This window comes from Engystomops pustulosus, chromosome 4 (assembly GCF_040894005.1).
Source record: "Engystomops pustulosus chromosome 4, aEngPut4.maternal, whole genome shotgun sequence".
Lineage (NCBI taxonomy): Eukaryota > Metazoa > Chordata > Amphibia > Anura > Leptodactylidae > Engystomops > Engystomops pustulosus.
In genome coordinates, this window is record NC_092414.1 from 94,334,990 (window position 1) to 94,352,692 (window position 17,703).

General features: G+C 37.4%; 1 protein-coding gene across 1 annotated transcript in view; it reads left to right on the forward strand.

The window, feature by feature from the left end:
- Positions 1-17,703, forward strand: part of NAV3 (neuron navigator 3) — a 359,389-nt gene that overhangs the window by 95,185 nt on the left and 246,501 nt on the right. The gene's annotated exons all lie outside the window — the stretch shown is intronic.

A 17,703-nucleotide genomic window follows, 5' to 3' on the forward strand; every position in this document is an offset into this window, starting at 1 on the left:
CTGTATTGTAATATGGAACATCATTTGTCTATTTCTATTTTTCACCTGATTAGAATTTTAGTTTAAGTGCAAAATGTGTGTTGCTACGACAGACATTTTGCAGTCATTTAAAGGGGTCATTTAAAGGGGTTGGCCACTCTTTTAAATAAATTGCCCATGTTCCTTTACTGCTTTAACAATAATCCTTGAATGTTCATCAAGAGATGCAGCATTACTGATACTTACTTTAGTGCTGTCTGCAGACTGTGGATCTCTCTTAAGGAGGGCCCTGCAACAGCAAAGTTATGACTAGTCCTGCTCTCCCCGCTCTCCTCTCCCTGTGACTGCGAGAGAAAGACACACAGTGGGTGATGCCATTAGGATGGATTGAAGGAGTGAGAAACCATTGCCTGCAACAAGACAAGTGCTAACAGCCAGGCTATCCTACATGGACAAGATGTTGTATCATGAGGATTACCTGACAAGGTCTCCAGATCCACGAGGGAAAACATTGCCCGGGACCCACCTTTGCTACTTTTTTCTGCACGGATTCTCTAGCATCTCTAGCATTTCCATGTGCTTCAAGCGGCACCCTGCTCTTAATCATGGCATGATTAAGAGCGAGGTTCTGCTCCAAACGCGTAGGTTTTGCTTACCGACCTGTTATGTTTTTAAGTAGACTTGAATAAAGTTCTAAGGGTTATGTAGAATTTTCTTTGCAATGCTAAGAATTAAAAGGAATATCATGTAAAAACCAACTACTTTTGGTTATAAGCAGCTTTATTTCCTGTGCTTTAAGGGAATCTCTCATGTGATTTCAGTCTCCCACACCAAGATAACAGTCTTGTAGCTCTTACAAGGCATAGTCCATTCATGAGTTTGAAGTCATTCTGTACTGCTTAAGACGGGTTTGGAAAAGGAGGTGGACATAGCTGAAGTGCAAAGACTCATTAACATATTTATTAAAACATATTTTCGGGGGCATACAGGACTGCGAGTATCTTGGTTTGGGGGACTAAAGGGACATGACAGGTTCTCTTTAAGGCTTGTGCACAAAGAGACGGTTTTGGTCTAATTTTTGTGACATTGTACCTTTTACTGGATTGTAAATTCATTCAGGGAAGTGAATTCCAAGAGTTATAGTCCACTGTTTATACATTGCCACTTACCTGATAATGTATTGAAGCAAGGCAATCAATGTAATTTTACCCATATAGACATTAAAAACTATATTGGTGGTCATTCGGGCACGTGTCTCAAACTTTTTGGTTGCCTTTTTCTTTATTTTATGAGACTTTCCATGGCACATGTGCTCATTTGCGACTTTATTTCTGTCTAAGACAGTCTCCCTTCAAAGTTCTTCATTGTCTAGTTTTCAGCAGTGTTCCCGGAGTTACCACCTGAATCCAGATGTTAGAATCGCACAAAAGTCACAAGTTTGGGTGCAAATCTAAGGCTGTCCCTGACCAACTGTAGAAATAAGCTAAGAACTGATTGAGACTTTTGGAGACTTTTGGAGACTGTTGTTTTAAAAAGTCACAAATTCACTAAAGACCAAAAGCCACTTATATCAATAAGGGAAAATTGCTTAGATATATCTAACCAGCAGAAAAACCAAGTAGCAGACAGACAAAGCCAGAATTAGGATGCATGTACCCCATTGACTTAAAAAGAGATGGATCAATATAGCTTTGTCCCTACTATTATTGCTATAATAAATATCAATTCATATAAAAACATTTAAATTACGTATCACAAAATTTTGTAGTGCCATAAGGAGGAGTTTTGGATCTTATTATTCTTTACATTGAGCAAACGAAAAAGAAATGCTATGAAGCCTTCAAGTAAAGGGGCCACAAGTAAAAATTCACAATTCAATTATTAAAGGGAATGTGTCTATGTACCTCTCCACCACAGATCTACCTATTAAGGTAGATCCGTTGGCAGGTTCCTCTAAGTAGAGTAGTATAACCCTTTTTAGCGCTAATTCTTTTGTGGCCGATAACTTTTATACATTTTAATCCCCCCAATATTCAAATTTTCTAAAGAGGCTATAGGGTGTGGAGTAGCCAGAGCTGAGGCTACTTGGCACAGCTACTCCCCCGCCAGTAGCCTCTTGCGTTCCGCCTACCAATCCATCTTCAGCACACAACTCCTGGTAGTTGCGCGCACTCGTCTGTGAAGCTAGGTTTTGTGCGAGCGCAGTAGCTCCGGCTTCAGAGCCGAGACTGAGCAGCCGGCGCCTGCGTTCTGCACATGTGCAAAACCCGGCTTCACAAATGAGTGCGCACAGCTACCAGGAGCTGCGTGCTGAAGATGGATTGGTAGGTGGAACACAAGAGGCTAGTGGGGCGTGGAGTAGCCGCGCCGTGTAGCCTCAGCTCCGGCTAATCCACGCCCCAGAAGCCTTTTTTAGAAAATTTGAATATTGGGGAAATTAAAATTTACAAAATTTATCGGCCATGAAAGAATTAGCCCTAAAAAGGGATTTACTACTATACATTACAGAAACCTGCCTTAATTGGTAGATCAGTGGTGGTAGGTTTCCTTTAATTATAAAGTTGTGTTATGGCTGAGTCTGTAGAGTATTGAAGTAGGTAAAATGGCTACTATAGCGTCATATCAAAGGTATTTCTATTTTCAAGCATATTTATATACTGGGAACATTGATAATTAGTGCTTTGACGGTTCTTTTATATGCTAGGTTTTTTTCGTCTATCAATGTTTAGTTTTAATAAAAGTATGACTGTTCCTAAAACATTTTGTAATCTGAGATTTCAATAGACTGTTTGAGATTTGTGGACGCGTTCATAAATGTTTTATGAAGCCAACAATTCACTATCCTATACAAGAAGCAGTGTGTATGTTGTCAATCTGTTTGTTTGCTTGGTTCAGCTTTTTACGCTGTTGTTTATGTTGGCAGAAACACATGTAATTGAGATAAATACTAGCTTGTTGAGATATGTTTTATTCTGGGATTGAATGCTGCTTTTTGGAGTGCGATAGTTGATATACTTCCTGAGTGATTTTCTGAAATTCTCTTTTGATAATATACCACTGAGACATTGGTCTACCACATTAATATGCAGTTTACAAGCTATTATTTATTTGCAAGCAGATTCCCTATGTTGTATAAAATAAGTATGTAATTAAGATTCAATGCATCATTAAGCTTTTGCTCGTGTCTATAGCAATTAAAAAAAAAAACATATTGTATATAGTTGCAGTACTGGCAGCAGAGCCAACAATTTATTCCTTAAGCATATTATACCATTATTGACCGAAAGCTTGATTTTATTTTTTAATATTGAAAAAATATGGCAAAAAATAGAGGGCAAAATCTTATTTAGATGCTACAAGTACAGTATTCTAGAAGGTTGGTGACTAGAAATCACTTAATTCTGCGAAATTTATACTGCGAATAAATCCTTCTATATCAGGGAATTGAAGCTGTGAAAAGTATCCTTGAGCAAAATTATAAATGTACTGTTTCATGCAAGAGCAACCAATATTCTAAACCATAGATTTAATTTAACTTGCCAGTGTCTGTAGTTGAACCAGTCAACATGCATGAACATCTTGCTTGTTTGCATTTGACATTCAGAAAGCTGCAGCTACAAGTTTGGATGTAGAACCTGTGAATTTCCGCTATTAATATCTTATGAGTGGCTTGTATCATTGTCCTCTTAGTGCCCTGAACTATAGGGTACTTATATCCTGTACTTGGGGCACCTAACTTGGTCATAAATACCCCAAAAGGCCTCATCCATAAAGGCTTGAAGAAAGACTTTAAAAACCAATTACATATAAATTTTGATTTAATATGCTGCTCCATGCAATGCTTGATATAATACCGTACATTTGGCTGATCTCAGGGAATTTTAATTCTCTGTATTTAATAGTATTTTCTCTTGTGCCAGCACAAAACAAATCAACATCTACCATTTCAGTCTTGTGAATCTGTCTAAGGCGAAGGAGAAGCCAGAAGAATTCTTGTTGTAAATACCATTTCTTAAATTTATTAGGTTCATGTACTAATAACTAATGTACTCAAATAACTTCATACTTTTAGGGTAGTTTTCCATTTGCCCCATAATACACAATGGAAATTTTCAGTGAACACAGTGTGGATTGATCTTGGAATTGCAAAGAAAATTTCTGTCCTACTCAAAATCTGCTGTAGAAAATTGCTTTTCTGTGTGGAAAAACTGTCAGTGTTCATGAGATTCATTTGCTGTCAAAAATCTTATAAAATAACAGAGCACTGTATTACACAGCAGATTTTCTGCTTGTTAATATGTGCTGGAAACCTACCTGTAATCCTGACTAAGCCCAAGAGATCTAAGACTGTCTATATTAATTTTGTGATATTTCATTGACAGTACTGTAATAACAGAACTGCAGAACCCCAATTTACCTACCTGATCTAGCTGCTATGCCCACACATGCCACCCATGTATTTGATTCAAACTCCTTTGGTGCCAAAAGGTTGGTTCCTGTAGGTAAGTCATGGTGACAGATACCTTATAAATTAAGAAGGCTATCTTCTTTAATCAAAGCATCTTAGTAATATCAAAGTAAGTTAAATATTCTCCCTAAAAGCTGTTTGGTAACATAAAATGTACTTGTCCCTTTAGATGACTTTTCAGAGTAAGCTGAGTGGAGTAAGCTTAACTGAGGAATAGTGCTATATCTGACTCAGAGGAGGGTAAGTGGTTCACAGGTAATGGAATGTTACCCAGACAGTTTCTTTAGTTGCAGGATTTTTCCATGATTCATAGCAAATATTACTGTAACAGTCCAATATACAATATGTATGTGGCTTCCCACATAGTCCATATTTTATCTTGACACCAATGGGATCCGCATTCCCTAGGATAACACTGACTAGAAGTGCTAGCTCCATCTCTGTGTGTCTTTGCATCTATCATCTTTCATCAGACCCCCTTCCATCTTCCTCCACAGACATCTTTGGGAAATTTGCAACCCAATCTTGCTGAGCTAAAGATTTCTAGGGGTAAAACACTGAAACAGACACAGATCCCCTAATCCAACAAACCGCACACACCCCACACACACAAAAAAAAATGAAGAACATTTCTCAATCACTGGCAATAAAGTCAGCCAGCATTATAGGCCTCCCATTTCCAATGTGTTGTTTCAGGAAGTAAAAACTAGTGAAATTGAGAGGAAATCTGGGCTGGGCCTGAACCAGGATCACTTTTGTGTAGTAATTTATCTTATGAGGACCCCAGTTCTAAGCAGGTGTAAGTATATTGTAATTCCCTGGTAAACTACAACCAAGTGCAAATGAAGATTACTTGCACAATTACTGTAATGATGACAACAATCAGTCTTTGCTCATGCTTAATTTACCAGCATGGCTAATTGATGTGGAAAGATCCTCATGTAATTCAGGAGTTCATGCGGATAAAATATAAAGATCTGGAGTAAACTGAAAATAGTCAATATTTCTAGTTTTAAAGAAAAACTTCAGTCAGATTTTTACTATATTAACAAGTAACACTGTAAGGTCTTTCAGATACTAAATGTACTTGAGTATAAGCCGAGGTACCTAATTTTAACGCAAAAAACTGGGAAAACATATTTACTTGAGTATAAGCCAAGGGTGGGAAATGCATATGTTGCAGCCCCCTGTAGTATATAGCCTGCCAGCCCCTGCAATATATAGACCGCCAGTCGTCCCATTATATAGCCTGCCAGCTCCTGTGACCCTAGTATGAGTGCCGACCAGCTGCTGTAGTATATAGCCATCCCTCTGTAGTGTATAGCCAGCTCCCCCAGTATATATCCTGCCAGCCCCTGTTACCAACAGTATACAGCCTGCCAGTCCCTGTAGTATATAGCCTGCCAGCCCCTCTAGTATATAGCCTGCCAGCCCCCCAGTATATAACCTGCCAGCCCCCCAGTATATAGCCTGCCAGCCCTCTGTAGTATATAGCATGCTAGCCCCTAGTATATAGCCTGCCAGCTCCCTGTAGTGTATAGCCTTCCAGCCCCTGCTCCAGTATGCCAAGATTTTAATTAAAAAAAAAAAATTAACACTGTACTCACCTTTCCAACACCCCCTAGTTCCTCTTCTTACTTTGTATTGTCTTTGGGTACTTCTGCTCCTCTTTGGGTCATTCAGCTCTCTTCGGATCTTAGCACTCGGCCGGCACACGCAAATTTTGTGCTGAAAAACTTATACTTACTGAAAGGCTTATACTCGAGTATATATGGTATACACTGTGGGCACTGTATTCACAAATTGCACAAACTAGTGTTTCAGTAGAAAAAGATAATTTTAATATAAATCATAAAATCATAATACCCAGAAAAATGAAAATAAATAAATAAATAAAAAAACAAAGAATCATGTACAGTACATAGTACAATACACTCTTAGTACTATAGACTTACTTAGGCCTTGTATGGCATACGAGTATTAGTATAGACATAAGGACAGGGCCCTACTTTGGACGTTTCTTATGTATATAGCTATTATCTATTGGTGATAATATTATATTCCCTTGTAGCAGTCTTTATTCCTCTATATTGATATACAGTATATGCCTCTAATAGCAGTGTTGGATTGGATTGTCCCAATTTTATTAATATGTCTCTCAGCAATTTGCACTTGATTTTATACATCTAAACTTCGGTTCTTCAGGGTCATATTGGCACAGTTCGTAGTACTCACTATTGGTAAGCTGTTGATGAACTATCACTATTGGAACAGTGGCTGTCCATCCACCTTGTGCCGCAACTTTCTCAGTGCATCTCAAGTACTGACATGTGCATTGGAAAAAGCTGTATGATCTGCACTATGAGTCTAGATTCCTATTTAAAAGTAGACAAAAGAAGGCAAAGACACTGCGGAGGAAAACACATTTGTGACCCTTGAAATGGCATGAATGGGCTCCAAGCAGGGAACATTGTAGACATTTAAACCTCTCTTTGGAAACGGTTTCCAAACTGTGAAGAGCATGATGAGACCATTGCCTTTATTTTGCTCCAAATTTGCAATAAGGTGGAGGCTTGACACAAAGAAAATTTTATTATACCAAGTGCCCACAATACTTTGTATTTTGATCAGAAATATAAGTTTATTTCAGGAGTAAAGTTCAGGAGCACAACTCCTAAATAAACATAGATTTTAATAGTTAGAGGAACCACTTAAATCAAGCATAATAACTGAGGGAAACTTACTGATAGATATATTCACCAAGAATGTGGTAATCTTCTTATATTTGTTATCCATGGCCTCCTTCTAAAATCAATTTTTAAAATTGTGATAAAGATCCTTATGGGCTGTTACACTGTTGACCCTCCCCTTACAGCAGGGAGCACAAACTGCACAAGTCCTCAGGAAGTAATTTCAGTACTGGGGGACAGAAATGGTGAGTTTCTCAGGTTCTTGGTAGCCCCTCAAGCTTTTAAGCATCATTTGAAAAGTTACAAGGATTACCACAGTCACAGTCCCTGGATCTATGAGTAAGTGTCCCTCGTTTATCATTCTGGATTTTGATGGTAGATTTCCTTTAAGTAGGTGGCTTATCATCTGCAGGGTGAAAAACAATAATAATTTTAAAAAAAGAAAGGATAAAATGTTTAGCCTAATTTTTCATTGTGTCGGTGTATTGACTTGCTTACAGTAAGGTTGGCCTAACTAATATAATAATATAGTGCAGTTTGCACTACTTTTGACACATCTTGGTCATAGTGTTCAGCTGTAAATCAAATAGGAACACACACTATAATCATGTAATGTAATTTACAATAAAACTTCTGGGGGTGATATCCTATGAATAGGTCAGCAAATTTAAAAACAATAACTAAATTGATTGGGAAACATGGAAATCAATAGGGTAATGTCATTCAGCATTTTGTGCTTGGTGATATGTTCTCTTTAAAATGTATCTCCTTTATACATTATATTGCATATTTTATTTATTATATATTTATTCACTATAGTTAGTAGTTATTGAGCTCAACATGTTTAAGCCATTTTTTTAAATAAATTAGTGAGATATTTCCCGCTGTTAAAATGCTAAAAGTGTAGCATCTGTTTGTCAGCAACTTATAACCAAAACAGTAATTATATTTAGATTTTTGATTTTCATGTGTGTTTTAAAATGGGAGATGACAAAACCTCCTGGGGGAATCAGAAATATGTGGTGTACAAAGCTAAAATGGTGTCCTCAATAACTCCAAATATATCATCTAAGAGATTTATGAGGAACAGCAAAACCGTATTCCTAAAAAATGCTGAGCTCTTAACCTCATTCTGTTTGTTTGTAACTCTCCTGAATGTGTGTATAATAATGGTGTAACATGCCGGAGCAGAAACGTCTCTTCGTTCTGAAAAGGTATACAACACTCAATAAAATGGAGCAGTAAAATTTTCAATTAAGTTATGAGACCTGCAACAAATAATACAATGCAATAGATCACAGCCAAGGAATCTGCAAATAAACACAACGTTTGGAATAAATATTGTATCCAATTAATTGTCATAAGATATAAATGAAATTAAAAACATTTATTTTATATTCTTCTTAGAACCAGCCAGTTGGTACTACTTATATTTAGGACACTGCTGGATTTTCATCTTTCATTTGATAATCTTATAAATACACTCATAGGAATTTAACATTACTGCCAAGTAAAATGTAAAGCAACCAACCAGAGGCTCTTTGATAAATAAAAGCATCCAGCTCATTGGTTGCCAAGAGCAGGAGTTCAACAATTACAAGAAAGAGGGGTCCTATGACCCTCAAATAAAAAAGCGATGGTAATAACTACATGGTCTAAAGGACATATGAAAATAGCAAAGAGATTTACATGACTACTTCTGTCAGTTGAAAACATTCGAACCATTGTTGTTTGTGTTCTATGTGTGGGACCAGAAACTTTTTTTTCGATCAACAGGACAGGATGTTATTTTTTCTTGTTTCTCTTTGCCTCAGTACCAGTCTGTTATTTATGGAAAATCTAAAATGTTCATGCTACAGTGTTAGTACATTAGCGTAGTACAGTATAGTATATCAGTAATCACAAAAGCAGTGCATTCAAGTGGAAGCACAAAATTGCTAGGATAAAGGACTAGTAACCCAGACGATTACAAGGAGGGCCCCATGACCCTCAAATAAAAGAGCGTTGATGACAATTATAAGCTGATCAAGTCTACTGGACATATGAAAAGAGCAAAGAGTTGTACTTGACTACAGTTGAACCCATGGCTTTTCTGATGAATGTCGGGGGGCCAGAAACCTTTATCCTATCAACAGGACAGGTGTAAAGATGTTGTTCTGGAGTGTCCATTTTAATCCATTTAAATAAAATTTGTTCTAAATCCCAAATGGGCAATGCTTTTTAATCATAGTTTTTAATGGAGTATTTATTTTTGATGGGTTAATTTTCAACGGCAGGTTAACTCCAAATAATATGAAAGGTTTCCTCCAGTGAGGTACAAATGTAGCAATATTACTGTAAGTTCATATGAAACCTGCTTTTTTAATATTTGATTGTGTATAAGCTCTCTGTGTTTGTAGAATCCATTTTTGTCTTATCACTAAAAACACAAGCACTGTGGGACTTCAGATTTACTAGCTCCAGAACCATTTCTCAAACAAGTAATGGGAATCATAAGGTATTCCAGATAGCAATTTTCAATTGCCCTTTTCAACTGCAACAGAAGTACGAAACATTGCCAAGTAATATTTCTTTGTCATATTGCTGTCAATGAATGACCACAGGGTAGTGTTATAAATGTCTTACTTTGACTGTTGTCATTAATGATAAATGAGCTGTGGCTTACAATTGTGAGGCTAATACAATTTAGCTGTTTGTATGAATAACAAAAATATATCACAGGTCATGGGTTTCTGCTTAAAGGATCCCCTACTGAGAGGAAGAAAGGCCAGCTGAACATGTACAGCACAAATCATATACAGTAGGCATAATACACAGGAATATAGTTAAATGTGGATGTTTATTGTATTAATTTTATTAAAATTAGAAACAGATTGGCCTTAATAATCTTGTTATTAGGTATGATTCAGTTTATTTTTGTATACATTCAGATAATATAAATGGGATAATGTCTCTAAAATATCCTAACTTAAATGTGTCATCTAGTTAAAGAAACACATCCTAATATACCCCATGACCAAATGAAAAGGGTTTCTGACTCTGAAAGTCTTTCTTTTTCTTAAAACTTCATAGAGATATACAGTAGTTTTTTACATCTGTAAATAAAAGTGCAATAGCATCCTCAAGTGAGGTGGGTTCTGCAGTACGTTTTTTATTTTACATTATTGAATAAAATTGTAGTTGTTTTAGATTTTTAAAAATCTTTATTATGGTAGTCATTTATAGTTTTCTTCCCCTGCAGCATCCATTTTACTGATCAAAACTTTTTGATTTTTTTTTCTCAAGGTGGCTAACGTGATTCTGTTTACATGGCTCCTATAGAGGGTGTGGGGAATTGCTCTGGTAGTTGACTGGTAGCAGTGCAGGAAGCAGTGACACACGCAGGTTTAAAGTCCAATTTAAGTGTTTATTCACACTTGCAAAATAGAACACAACTTCAGCCTTGGCTTAGGCACATGCAAAAAAACATTGCAAAAGTAATTCCTACCCGGCTAGGCGCTGTCTAATACATTTGACGCACCCTAGCTATCCAGGTACCAGGCTGCCTGGCACCTGCTCTTGGCCAGCAGCAAGACAGGAGACCCTCAGTTACCTTTGCTGTGAGAATGCAATCTCGCTTTCAGCTCTCCAGGTAGGGCCTCCCCTAACGCTTCTGGCCTGCAAACTAAATCAGGCCCTAACGAGGCCTGTGACCTGCATCTGTGGGCAATTCACAAACCCAGGACTGAAGCCCGGGTGGAGTAGGAGTCCCACTACCAGCCTACCCCTACTCCATAATAAGCAGGCCCAGTGCGGACATTACAAATGTGTCTGTGTTAGCTAGGCCAACACAGACAAAACAGACTATTCCTACTTATCATGTCTCCATTAACCCTTGGGTTACTGCAGACAAACCCAGGGCTTTTACCACACACCCTTCATCTGCCTGTAGGACAGATAGCGGTTTTCCCAAATGACACCTCTCCCTTTCTTACATGGGCCAGTAAAATAATAAACCATTTAGCACTTCCATAATACTGTGTTACCATGGCTTTCAATCCCCTTCGCACTCTACTTCTTGTGTGTCCCAAATTAAGCACAAGAGACCTCCTTAGCCAATCACTTTTTGGAGCAGTGGCTTGTCTCCTCTAATAATTCTTTGTGGTAGATGCATGATCAAACCTGTACAATTCAAGTGTTAAGATAGAGAAGATGAGAAAGCCTTGCATTTCCCTACAACCTCTTTCCCTGCTTACTTTCCCTCACTGCTCTAGCTCGCAGGTGTCAACTGGATGACAGTCCCTACTTTGAGTGTGTGCACAGAACAAAGAAAGAGACGGGTCAGGCTAAACTAGTCAAAACCAAGATGACGGTTAGGCACGGATTCAAGAACCAAAAGATCCAAGCATGGGTCTGAAAACACAGCACAACAAGCAAAGTAGAAATACAATGGGCAGGATACAAGTCTGACCAGCAGTGAAAGGAGTAGGGATTGAGTATAAATGGAGTTGCTCGATGCGGTCCCAGCAGATGCATGGTTTGGCCATCTGTCACTCCAACTGCAACTGAGGCACAACCTCAGCTCTGAGATGTAGAGAGCCCTCTGCAGAGGAACACACCTGGGTGCGGTACTAGCCATGTGAAGCAGTTCTGACATAAGGACAGAATGTTCTGTGCTACTCAGGCCACGCAGAAGTGTATTTAGTTCATTAGGTTATTTTTTAAAAATATTATGTTCACTCAAAGGAAAATAATTTTATATTGATGATGCTGTATTGCTGCTTCAACTTTATTGTATGCCACATAAATAATACAATTAAGCACAACAATTACATTACAGCAGGAAACATAAAATCATTGTATATCAAATAAATTCAAGCCATATTTATTTTGCAGCAAGCTGTGGCTCTTGGAAGTATTAAAGCAATATGTGAAGAATAAACAGAACATTTGCATTTAGCAGCCTTGAGCAGCAAGATGTCTGGTTTTATTATTGTAGGATAGAATTCTTTGTTGGTTCTATTGCTAAAAGTACAGCTGGGATCAGTTTGGGAGATATTGTTCATACAGTACAAATCACTTTATTATTGTACTTTATAGCTTTCTGGGATTATTGCATTCTACAGCTTTCCTTTTCGGAGATCTTCTGATCAGTGAGCTGGGGTAGGTCATGATGGCATGGATTTTATTTTATTTCTAAGGGACATATGTAGACCACTTCACACTTTCTGCCTGAAATTCATTGTAAGCGCTTTGGGGTGGAGTAACTCCAAAATGCAGTTGTGTTTAGCCCATGAACTTTTGCGCTCAGAACAAAAATATGTGTTTTGCTCCATTCACTCGCCAAACACATTAGGGAGGAATTTAGACCTGAACTAGCTGCAACTAAATTCAAGCACAACATGTGAATACAGCCTTAGGCTACATTCACATGGCTGTTGGGGAACGTATATATGGCTGCCGTATGTACGTTGTATATACGTCCCTGTTCCATACCCGGAGAAAAGATTGGACATGTCCGATCTTTCCCTGTATTATGGCGCCGTGCGGCATATTTCTTTATGGAGAAGGGCAGGGTTAGCAGTGCTTTCCCCTCCTCCTCTGCCATACACCGTTGTGTGCTCACTGTGCTACGGTATGGCGGGCACAAGTTTATGTGAATTCGCCCTTAGAATAAGAAACACCATACATTATATAAAATTACAATTTTTTCTTAATCACAGGCAATCAAACCAGAAAGAATTCTTTACAATGATGAGAACTGTCTGGAGCAGAAATGTATTGGCTTGTATCAGACAATAAATAGGGTCACTGGCTATGACGGCCATTAGTCTCGTAGAAGAATGTATTTTGCTTTTTCTTTGATACTATCTAATTTGTGCTCTGCTTTTCAGCTGTTTCAATTACAGTCAAAGTAAATTATTTTCCTTTTGTTGGCTTCTGTAGCACCGGCATAATGGGTTTGTAATGCTCCTCTATCAGCCATACATTTCAAGTAATGCAAATCACAGTATACTGAAAAGTACTAAGTAGTTGTTTTTTCTCTCTTCGTATAACCTTTTATACTTGTATTTTGACTTTGAAGTCAGCAAGTACTGTAATTACACATTGTATAAAGTGACTTTGCACCATGTTTGCATCATATCATGCTCAAATGAGTAGGTGTGATCAGATCTGTGATCAGATCTGCCTGTGAACCCATTACGCTACATTCATATGTTGTTTTAGCCCTCTGTTGTAAGAATTAATTGGGGATATTCTCAACTATATCAGTGGGATATGTTGCCAGGTTCGGATCCATTGATTGACTGCTACTGAAGTTTAAGATGTATTCTTAGTGTTGTTGACATTTAACTCTCTAGGGGCCTCCCTGTGTGTATGCTTAGTGGAGGCTGGAAATGGATGCAATACTCTTACATCCGTACCACATAGGCTATTTTGGCCTCCTCTGAGCATTTGCGTTAGACTAAAGAAGGAAGGAAGTTTGATAAATACAGCTTGCTGTAGAGTATCCTGCTGGATGTGATATATACTTAGCAGATGGAGGCAAAAAGGATGCCTCGTCTACCAGTATACAACAATAGGTATGCTCAGTATATACAATGGGAGCTTTCCTGATGTATACGTTGAACATGTTCCAAAAATTATATACAAATGTAGCATTTTTTAAGTGGCATTTGTACATTACATTGGTTTGGTAAAATAGGGCAGACTGAAAATTTTGCATGAAATATTTGCCTTGAAATACTACTGCATGTGTATGACTATTTTGGGGGGGCATTTAATATTTTTGGCGCTAGGTATTTTTTTTTATTATTGTATGAATATGTATTTAAATGGTGATTTGCACTGTGATATTATATGGTGGCTCACAGCTTTAATATATTAGGTGCACTGTAAAATGAACTAATAAGTAATACTACAATGATACATTACAATGACTAATGACCACAATCTTGGAGAGGTCTAGAAGTTGGTAGACTTGCTTCAAAGTGTCAGGATTGAAGAGCTGCAACTAAATTGAATGACAAAAAAATTTGGAAGAGAAGCTAGATAGGGGCATTCTATGCAACTATACTACACTGGGAAATTTATAGGAGTTATGGAAAAATGTCTAAATTGTAATTTATGAAAGAGCTATGTAACACATGTACCTTTCACTCTAATATCCTGAACTACTGTTGTGTTTCTACTTTTATATGGTATTTTGTACTTTTCTGTACAATTACAGATGAATGTGCTAAATCTAAAATTCAAGGTCCATGTGTTGGCTACATTTAGTAACACTTGTAGAGAGCCGTGCTCACATCATAGTCGTCTATAATACTGTGGGGCACATGTATCTTAGTTTTGGGTCCTAGGACTGTTGCTCTTCATACATCTTAGTTTACTTCCTTAGTGAAATTGGGACATTTGAACAAAAATTGCAAAAAAGTTCCCCAAAAGTTGCTCTAACAGTTCTAAGCTATTACTTTAGCCTGGTATAGATTTACGCCAAATTTTCATATTTTTTGGGACTTATGTTCATAATGTTGCAAGTTCAACACCTGTAATTTAGTGATAACTCAGGGAACACTGCAGAAAACATGACCATGGCAAACTGTGAGGGGGGGGGGGGTTGTGTTATGCGAAAAAAAAGTTGCAAAAGTGCACATGCACCAAAAAATTATGCAAAAACAGAAGAAAAAGCCAAGCCAAAATAAAGGTACATGTGCCCTTGTGAATTATTTATCTCCTGTAATGTTGTTGTTTTTTCAGTAGGGGGCAGAGGTCCTGTAGAAAACTGTGACCCACAGGATTATAGAAAACTGTGAGTCCAGGTCTTGGAAATATAGCCTTCTCAGACTGAAGTGGGGAGGGGTGAGGGTGCTGTTTGAGTGTAGAGGAGGCTAACACAGGCAGCCACAAGCCGCAGATGTCCCCTTCCCAGGGACTCACCACCCACTGCTGGCAGGAAACCAGGTAACCAGGAAACTACTGAAATTATTTAGAATGCTGAATGGTATTTTTTACATCAGCATAGTGTGTCCTATTGGAACCTGTCACCAGCTAAAAATTACAATCCTGGCGACCGGTTTACTTTAGGGGTTCACAGATTTGGTTTTATATGCAGGGAGCATGGTATGGTTAGTTTTGAGCAGCATATATTATTTAGCAGCACAGTGTGAGAGATAGTTGTTATTTAAAGTACTAAAAGAGACTATGTTATTTTTAAGGACACGATGTGGGTTGTACTGGGAAAGCTTAAGACTTCTGAAGTCAAAATCTGGCATCAAAATAATTCTGCTTCCAGGTTCTTCAGACCAGCTGAATTATGGATAACTCCTTTATCCATAACTGAGTTACAGTCTGAAAACTCCCTTTAGACAAAAGGGACAATTTATGACCTGTGCATAATTGCCCGCCTATTAGACTTCCATAAACTAGCTTTGTTCAGAAGATTCACAAAATGCTGTTTGGAATGCTCTTGTGTTATGGTTTTTTATCATCTCTAGAATATAATTACAAGTAAAGTGGTTGTTGTACAAACAAATTATCACCTAGATGATTTTATTGAAAAATAGGTTGTTGAGATAATATATATTTGTATACACCTTGCTCATCGGAGTGTGGCACGTTTATTTAGCGTTCACTATATCAATTGGACATCAATCATGACTGGCTAGAAAACACTGATTTTCAAATTACCCGTAATAGATTTTGGGGGGACAGAATAGTCATTACCTTGCTTGATGAAAGACCTATTAAAATTCTCAAACAGCAGACTAGCCACGCATAAAATTAAAAAAGAGACAGAGCAAGGTTAATCCGTAAGCTGTGTGTCTTGTTTGATGGCTTTGTCCTCTTATTGTGATTAAAAAGCAATGTACCTAGCCATATTAAACAAATATGATCTCTTCCTTTACCAGAAAATATGTGTAATCATCTCCACGTGGTCATCCACATTTGGTAACATTATGATAAACCACTGTAATGTTCCGCAAAAGCATTACTAGAACCAAAATACCATTTCTGGTCATAATTACCACCATTTGTTTTCCTCATTTAATGAGCAACACATTGCACGGCTCTGTTGCTGTGGCAACTCATATCTTCTTCTGTTAAGTGCTTAATGTTAATTTATGAATTGGAGGTTTACAGTGTGAGAAAATAGTCTCCGACTTGTGATATCAAATGTATGCATCACATCTGTTAAGTGGTTGCTTATTTTATCTCATTCTGTGTTCTGTGCTAAGGTATCTGTTTTTTTTGAGAATGGAAAACAAAATCTCAGCTGAGGTTCAGCCTTCACTTGTTATGTGAACTGACAAGAATAAAGAAAAGCTTATATAATCTATAATCTGTGTAAACTTTAAAGGAGTTGTCCAGAAAAGGAAGTAACCTTTTGAGCAAAAATGAATATATAGTGGTCTATTTGTGACAAACCCACAGCTGGACTTTGCTACTATATTTTAACAATAAATTAATGAAAGTGAAGTTTTAAGTCATATAAACACACTTGTGTTTTTTTAAAGTAAAAAAAATTAAATAATTTAAAACACTTTTAAAATGAAATAAAAATACATAAAACACAAGCCTCTAAAATAACACATTCCTAAACAAACACTAATAAATGATAAAAACACAAATTCACAAAACCCCCTCACATATTTGGTATCCGTAACAAACTGTATAATAAGTGCATCTCATGTGGCCAAAAATAAGCCCCTTTGTTTACACAATTAAAAAAAGAAAAAAATTCAGCCTGTATAATGTGATAATGCACATGAATGGCTCTGAATGGCGCTAACTTAATTCTATGCCCGGCCACGTGCTCATACAGTATACCACCACATATGGGGTATCGGCACATTCTGGAGAAATTGGGTATCAAACTTTGTGGACCTCTTTGTCATTTTTACATCACACTTCCATTTTGTTTTAACCCCCTATAAAACAGATAAAGGTTTAACAAACTTTTCAAAAGTGCTTTTTTATATGTTGAGGGGTGTAGTCTCCATAATGGGGTAATTTGAGTCTTGCTGTTATTTAGGCCTCTCACAGTCAATTGAAAGCAGAGCTGATACCTCTAAGTACAGGTTTTGGCGATTTTCCAACAAATTTGAAAAATAGCACCCAAATTCTAAGCCTCTTAACATTCTAGAATAATATGTGGTTTCTAAAAAAAAAACATACCAACATAAAGCAGACATTTGGGAAATGTAAGTTATGAATTAATTTGGGTGCCATGACTATCTGCTTCAAAAGAAGAGAATTTAGAACTTTCAAAATTTTTTCCAAATTCAGTTTTCTTCATAACTAAGTCCTGAAGGGGTTAATAAATTAAAACAAATGCACCAATAAAAACATGGCACATTTTTCATTCATCCTAGTGCCTGTCATAATCCAAGCAATGTCTAATGTGCCCAAGGCTCGTCTGTAATGGCTCATGACCTACATGTGGCACTTTAACACCCCGCAGCATGCATGTCCGCAGCTGGATATAGCTCTAAATTTTCTGTCACGGTAAAGTCACCAAGGGGTATCATATTGTAACACACTTTTGACTGGAAGAATGTCTAAGAGGAATGTCTAAGACTAAGAGTT